The 7,357-nt window shown below is 39.6% G+C and overlaps 1 pseudogene; it reads right to left on the bottom strand.

Moving 5' to 3' along the window:
• Window positions 1–4,121: 4,121 nt before the first annotated feature.
• Window positions 4,122–6,677, bottom strand: LOC107806952 (uncharacterized; annotated as a pseudogene).
• Window positions 6,678–7,357: the final 680 nt, after the last annotated feature.

Here is a 7,357-nt window from a genome sequence, read left to right as displayed (position 1 = left end):
AAAAGGCCGTCATAGCTACTACAGCTGACAAACCACCAAATTATACATACCAGGCCTACAAACCCAACATACTGCACTAACCAACAGGATATGTCTACAAGCCTCTACTGATAGATGTACTATGATCGGAACAGGGCCCCGACCTACCCATAACATATATACAGATATACATAAGATGTACACAACACTCTAGACCTGGCAACTCCGAAAGACGTGGAGCTTACCGATCAGGCTGAACTCGGGAAACACCTACTGAGGAGATCTACTCGTCTGTCTATCTGAACCTGCATGCATGAAATGCAGCGTCCCCGGAAAAGGGACGTCAGTACGAAATAATGTACCGAGTATGTAAGGCAATAACATAACTAAAAATCGAAACTGAACTGATAATATAATAACTGGAAGTAACTAGGAGTCAAAGATGATCTGGAGATATACTTACCTGCTGATAGTGACTCAACTCCTTCAATGTAGTAAGTAAAATAATTGTACGGCCTTATAAGGCTCGGTATATATAACTGTTGTGCCATAGTAGGCTCGCTCATAGGCACTCGGCCATACTAGGCTATGTATCTCGACCATGTTGGGCTCGCTCATAGGCGCTCGGCCACAGTAGGCTCAGTATATAACTTTCCATCTGATCAGAGGTTGCCCAATAGGGGCCTGCCCATCGATTATAGCTCGATGGTAATGAAAATACTGTAATACTGTATATATAGGCTTGCTGCTCTCTTGACTGGAAGAAGACAATACTAAAATTGAATATAGAGTCACGATAAGGAATAATATTGTAACTTATGAGACTAGAATAGTGTGAATAAATTCATGAATATGAACTTCTCTTTTTGTCTCATTACTAACACATGTAGCTACGAGATCATGCCAAAATGAAGGAAGGCTTAGCCTTAACATACCTTATCACAATCTTTCCAATCACCAAGTTGAACTCACCTCTTCGCACCTTAATCTACAAGAATGATAATAATACTATCATTAAGTTACGAAAGGTACAACTATCGCACAACGAACGACAAACCTATTTTGTATTAAAACGGGCAGCATCTCCCCTATAATCCTTACTTCCTCCAAATTCAAGATAACACCAACAATACAAGAATAGAACAATAACAACATATATACATCATTTTCCAGCCCTATATACACCATCAAATACTACAAAACAGCCCAACACACCCCAATCTCTTCGTACACAAAATGACCACCGTAGTAGTGTCAAACGACCCAAAAATGTTATGACGAACGACCAGCCAACCACCCTACATTTATATGGTATTTATAAACCCCCTTCCTCCTCCAAAACTCCAAAAAATAGTAGTAAAACACGCAGCCCAACAGCAACACAAAACAGTCCACAAAACAGTCCGCTACAAGTGAATAACTCGAACTCACGGCTTCCGATCACCGTCCCGTGAGTTCTTACAAGTATAGAACGACTTACCATGAATTTACAGAAGAAAAATTGGATGAAAGAGAGCAGTAAACTCACCTTATTTGTTGGATAACTCAGCTCTTATCTTGGTTCTTCAAACTCTAGGTTTTACCTCCAATTGGAACTTGAAAGGGAGAGAAAATCAATTAGGGTTTGTAGGAAATTTTTGGGAGGATTCTTTGCAGAGCTTATGTCTGGTTATTATGCTCTATTTTAAGTCTAATATATGAAGAAAATAGGCCCTTAAAAGGCCTCTTTGGACGACCCGAAATGGCCCATTTTTGGGCTTTCATTTAAGCAAGTAGGTGACACACCTACTTGTCACCTAGCAGCTTGCGCAGTATCGCACAAATGCCCATATCTTTCTACTCCAATGTCATATTGACAAACGGTTTAATGCGTTGGAAAATAGTCTCATAGATATTTAATTTGATGGGTGGAAAACCCCATAACTCTAAGTATATTGGGAGAAAATCGCAGTTACATTTGACCCAAAATTTCAGTAAAACTTATGAGTGTAACTTGTGATGACTTTCATCGACTTTTGTTCCACAACTCGCTTGACATTAAAACATAACACACGGATGTCATACGACTAATATAAATCATAACATAATCTCCTTATCATGTTAATCACCCTAGTCTCACCCCAAAGGTACATGTTATAACATTCCCAACTTGTCGACTTTCGACGAAACATTATTTTATTTAATTGCTTTAGCTTCTGAACTGTCCAACCCTCTTTGTACTTGTTGTTCATGATCTTCAATATTTGTAACCTCAGAGGTAACATGATTAACTTACTTTATATACTTTTAAATATTATCTCATTTTTGGTCCTACATTAGTTTGCTTACGACGCATTTTTACGTACGAAAATATAGGGTGTAACAATGCCTTTTAGAAATTTACCCTTGTATTTGACATTGATCACAAGCCTTGACCATTTGATTTGCGTCATGGTAGATCGATGGCCAATAGTATCCACATTCGAGCACTTTTGCTGCCGTCCGGTTTCCTCCATGATGGACCCCAACCGGGGAGTCATGGCATGCCTTGAGAATTGGCATTACCTCATCTTCCGGAACACATCGCCGAATGATGTTGTCAGCACAAATACGGAACAAAAATGACTTCTCCCAATAGTATTGCCTATACTCCCGCAAGAACTTTTTTTTTTTGATAAGCTTCCAATCCATCGAGAACAAGGTCACTAACCAAGAAGTTGGCAATATCGGCATACCAAGGAGCGAATGTGCCAGACAATGCCAATATGTGCTCATCTGGAAAGGCATCATTGATTTCAAGGTTCTCTTTTTGCCTCCCTGCTTCTTCAAGCCTAGATAGGTGATCCGCAACTTGATTTTCTATCCCTTTTCAATCCTTGACTTTAAAGTCAAACTCTTGCAACAAAAGGACCCGCCGAATCAATCTAGGTTTGGCATCCTTCTTCACCATAAGATAGTGAAGAGCAACATAATCGGTGTAAACTATCACTTTGGACTGCAACAAATTGGTCCGAAATTTTTCAAATGCATAGACAATGGCAAGAAGTTCTTGCTCAGTCATAGTATAATTCATTTGAGCACCATTGAGTGTCTTGCTTGCATAGTAGATAGGGTGAAGGATTTTGTTATGCCGTTGACCAAGCACCGCCCCAATAGCGACACCACTGGCGTCACACATGAGTTCAAATGGAAGGGACCAATCGGGTGTGACAATAATAGGTGCCGTGGTGAGCTTTTCTTTCAATTCTTCAAAAGCTTTGAGACACTTCTCATCAAATACAAACTTTGCATCTTTTTCAAGGAGCTTGCACATGGGATTTGTAATTTTTGAGAAGTCCTTGATAAAATGTCTATAGAAGCTGGCGTGCCCCAAAAAGCTCCGGACACCTTTTGCTAAAGTGGGTGGAGGAAGCTTGGAAATGATTTCAATCTTTGCACGGTCAACCTCTATGCCTTGTTTGGAAATTTTGTGGCCCAAAACAATGACCTCGTCCACCATGAAGTGGCACTTCTCCCAGTTTAGCACAAGGTTTGTTTCTTCGCATCTTTTGAGCACTTGTTTAAGATTGTCAAGACAATGCTCAAAGGAATCACCCACTACATAGAAGTCATCCATAAACACCTCTAGGAAGTTTTCCACCATGTCCGAGAAGATTTACATCATGCATCGTTGAAAGGTAGCCGGGGCGTTGCATAACCGAAATGGCATACGGCTAAAGGCAAAAGTCCCATATGGGCATGTGAATATTGTCTTCTCTTGATCTTCCAAGGAGATGTTGATTTGGTTGTAGCCGGAATATCCATCCAAGAAGCAATAGAATGACCTTCCTACTAGCCGATCAAGCATTTGATCAATAAAAGGCATAGGAAAATGGACTTTGCACGTGGCACTGTTGAGCTTCCGGTAATCCATGCAAACTCTCCATCCGGTCACAGTTCTCGTTGGGATGAGCTCATTTTTCTCATTTTGGATCACGGTCATGCCTCCTTTCTTCGGTACACATTGCACCGGGCTCACCCAAAAACTATCGGGAATGGGGTAGACTACCCCGACATCTAACCACTTGATGATTTCCTTCTTCACCACCTCTTGCATGGAAGGGTTTAACCTTCTTTGATGCTCCATACTAGGTTTACTTTCTTGCTCCAATTGTATCTTGTGCTCACAAATTTCGGTGGGAATCCCTCGGATGTCCGCTATTCTCTACCCAATGGCTTGTTGGTGTTCCCTTAGGACATTCAACAAATGATCTACCTGCACATCATTCAACAAAGAATAAATGATTACCGGTAAAGTATAATTAGCGCCAAGAAATTTATACCTTAAGTGCGGTGGAAATGGCTTGAGTTCAAGTTGTGGCGGCTAAATAATTGAAGGCTTGGTGGGGGGAGTGAATCTATTCTCTAAGTCAAGAGAAATTTGCTTTGGTGCATAAGTGTAGGACCCACGTCCTTCTAATGCATTCAGCGATTCCATGTACCCCTCCATGTATTCACAAGGGTGAGAAGGAGTGTGTCTATTTTCGAGAACCAATTTGGATTTATGCCGGGGCGTTTGACTACAGAAGCCATCCACCTTGTTAGGAGATTGATGGAGTAGTATAGAGAGAGAAAGAAGGACTTGCATATGGTGTTCATCGACTTAGAAAAGGCGTACGATAAAGTTCCGAGGGAGGTTTTGTGGCGATGTTTGGAGGCTAGAGATGTACATGTGGCCTACATTAGGTTGATTACGGACATGTATGATGGAGCAAAGATGCGAGTGAGGACGGTGGGTGGGGACTCAGCCTTTTTTTGTTTGCTCTGGTGATGGACGTACTGACGCACCACATCCAAGGGGAGGTGCCGTGGTGTATGCTATTTGCAGATGATATTGTATTGATCGACGAGACACGAGACGGTGTGAATGCACAGTTAAAGGTATGGAGGCAGACCCTAGAATCTAAAGGTTTCAAGTTGAGCAAGTCCAAGACAGAATACTTGGACTGTAATTTCAGTGACGAGACTCAAGGAGAGGAAGGGGAGGTATGGCTGGACTCGCAAGTCATCCCCAGGAGAGGGAGTTTTAAGTACCTTGGGTCTATTATTCAGGGGGGTGGGCAGATTGATGAAGATGTACACATCGTATTGGGGCGGGATGGATGAAATGGAGACTCGCTTCCGGTGTTTTGTGTGACAAGAAGGTGCCACCGAAACTTAAGGGTAAGTTCTACAGAGTGGTGATAAGACCAACGATGTTGTATCACTACAAAAAAAAATAGTGTTTAGCGACGGACGTATTTCGTCGCTAAACCACTTATTTCCGTCGCTACAGTTGTATAGCGACGGATTCAAGTTTGTCTTAAAAATGCTTGTAGCTAGGCTCATAGCGACGAAAAACACCAAACCGTCGCAGGATTAGCGACGGAATATATCTGTAGCAAATTTTAGTGATGGAAATAGCCGTCGCTATATTTCTTGTTTCTGTCGCTATTTTGACGAAATTTATCGCTACGATACATAACAAAATTCATCGTTTGTTCTTACTAGCAACGAAAGCGTCTGTCGCTAGTCGTGTTATAGCTAATTCTCCCTGCTTTGTGCAATAAAAACCTTTTGTCGCCAATTCGTCGCAAGATTTAATTTTACGCTGTAATTTTAGCTACGAAAAATATTCGTCACTAATTTATTTTTAATCTATTACTAATTTTTAAAAATTCTTTTTATTTATTATTTTAAATGTACTCTGTTCAAGCATATTACATAAAAGCTATTAAATACCTTAATAAAAAGTCACTGATATTAATATAAATTAACAATATATTCAACAAGGTCCAAAATATATAGCATAATGCATATAATGGTATCGTTAAGTACAAAAAATCCACAAGGACTAATAATAAAGTCCAAACAAAATAGGCTAACTATGCGAGGCTGGAGAGTTACGGTCATTATCGGAACCCAATGCATAAACCTCATCAACGTTAGCAGCAGTAGAAGATGTAGGAACTGTAGGTGCCATATCTGATGGGTGGTTGGTAAGATCAGTATTTGGCTGATGCGAGGGTAAGGAAACTAATTCGCATACTCGCTCAACGATTACAGGAACTATATGATCTGTCAGTGCAGGAATCAATCGCATCACTAACTCATCCAGATTCCCTGTCGGTGTTGATTGAGCATATGGAGGTGTTGCTGACGATAAAGCATCAGATCCAAAAGAGTCATGAAGATTTGGCCCGTAGTAGCATTTTGCTTGAGATCCAAGATCATATACTCTTCATTTCTTTTCTCCTCCTGCGGCTTGATAATATTCTTTACACTGATCAATATCAGATTGAGTCTGTGTTTGTTGTTGTGATATCTCCTGATATTTTTCCTGTAGAAGAGTTAATAATTAGTGAAATAGAAAGACTAAAGAATATTGAGCATTCAATTTACAAAATAAAAAAATATATGAAAGTAAAGTCAATAAAATTATTTAAAAAGTTGTCTTACATGTACGATTTGAGATTTCTCACCAACAAAAGATTTTCCATCATTACCATGTGTATGGACGTGCAAATGCAACTCACTTGGTGTTGGATCTCGACTTTTTTTAGTAGCCTATGCAAAAGTTATTCAATTCAGAAGATTGACAAAAAAATGTTTGTGTAAAAATGAGATTGGAAATAACAAAAAGAAAATACTAGTCTTTGTTGATCCATAATAACAACTATAGCCAACTGTTTTTGCCTCATATTATATTTTAAAGCAACAAAGCATCTAGAAATTTTCAATTATATATGTAGTAATGTAGCATTCATGTACTGCCAATTAATTCATGTAGCATCTAGAAATTTTTAATTATATAGATCCATAGAAGATAAATGTTTATTACTGAAAATAATGCCAGTAATAAACCAAGCCAAAACCTAAAGCTTTAACAATCATATGATGCGCAAGTTTTGCCAAACAAATCCGCCGCAACGCATCAAAAAATTGATTTGCTTCCTATTAAAATTATCCATGGAGAACCAAAAATTGAATTCACCATGGAGGATGTTAATGAGTTCACCATCAAAGAAGTTTTACGCCAAGCTATCGTCGTCAAGTTTTCTTATGGAAAACCAGATCTGCACGAGCTTAGACAGATTTTTCCAAAACAGTTCTAATACCGTGGTTACAAGTTCTGGGGGAGTATAGCATTACATATTCTCAAGTTGGTAAAGTGGCATATGGTGATCGACCTGCTGTCGCACTGGATAATTCAGCAGGTGTGAAGGCTAACGGTGTGGATGTTGTGGGGAAAGAACATGTAGGTGTTTTGGCATTAGATGATAAAGCTACTACAGGGTATAAGGCAGTGAATTTAGAAGCTAAACAGTCTCAAGTTTTAGCAGGAATTGTGCAGGATGTTGTTGGTAATGGAAGTAGGGTA

This window comes from Nicotiana tabacum, chromosome 12 (genome assembly GCF_000715075.1).
Source record: "Nicotiana tabacum cultivar K326 chromosome 12, ASM71507v2, whole genome shotgun sequence".
Classification (NCBI taxonomy): domain Eukaryota; kingdom Viridiplantae; phylum Streptophyta; class Magnoliopsida; order Solanales; family Solanaceae; genus Nicotiana; species Nicotiana tabacum.
The sequence above is the reverse complement of the archived record's forward strand: the minus strand, read 5'-3'. Positions and strand labels throughout refer to the sequence as shown.